This window comes from Microtus ochrogaster, assembly GCF_000317375.1.
Source record: "Microtus ochrogaster isolate Prairie Vole_2 chromosome 14 unlocalized genomic scaffold, MicOch1.0 chr14_random_1, whole genome shotgun sequence".
In the NCBI taxonomy this organism is placed as follows: domain Eukaryota; kingdom Metazoa; phylum Chordata; class Mammalia; order Rodentia; family Cricetidae; genus Microtus; species Microtus ochrogaster.
Window position 1 is genome coordinate 23,638,667 of NW_004949096.1, and position 695 is coordinate 23,639,361.

Sequence of the window (695 nt, forward strand, 5' to 3'; positions counted from 1 at the left end):
TTTTTAAAAAGAAAGCAAACTATCTTTTTTCATTTTACATACCAATCCCAGTTCCCATTCCCTCTCCTCCTCCCATTCCCTGCACCTACTCCCTCCCCCATCCCCTCCTCAGAGAGGGTAAGGCACATTGCTTTGGCAAGGGTCCAAGGCCCTCCCTACTATATCTAGGCTGAGCAAACTATACATCCAAAGAGGATAGGTCCCAAAAAGCCAGTAAAAATTAATTAATTAAAATAAATCCTGATGCCACTGCCAGTGGCTCCAAACTGCCTTTGCCCTGTAGTCAGACTGATAAATATCTTAAATATCACCATAGAACTTTCATCCAGCAACTGATGGAAACAGAGGCAGGAGACCCACAGCATAGCACTGGGCTGAGCTCTCAAAGTCCAGTTGAAGAGTGGGAGGAGTGAGAATATGAGCAAAGAGGTCAAGACCATGATGGGGACACCCACTGAAACAGTTTACCTGAGCTAATGCGCTCTCACCAACTCCAGCCGGACAGGGAAGGAAAAAGCATAGGTCCAAACTAGTCCCTCTGAATTTGGGTGACAGTTGTGTGGCTGGGACACACTGTGAGGCCACAAACTTTCTTTTTTCTTTTTTCTTTTTTTTTTTGATTATTTATTTATTTATTAAGGATTTCTGCCTCCTCCCTGCCACCGCCTCCCATTTCCCTCCCCCTCCCCCGATCA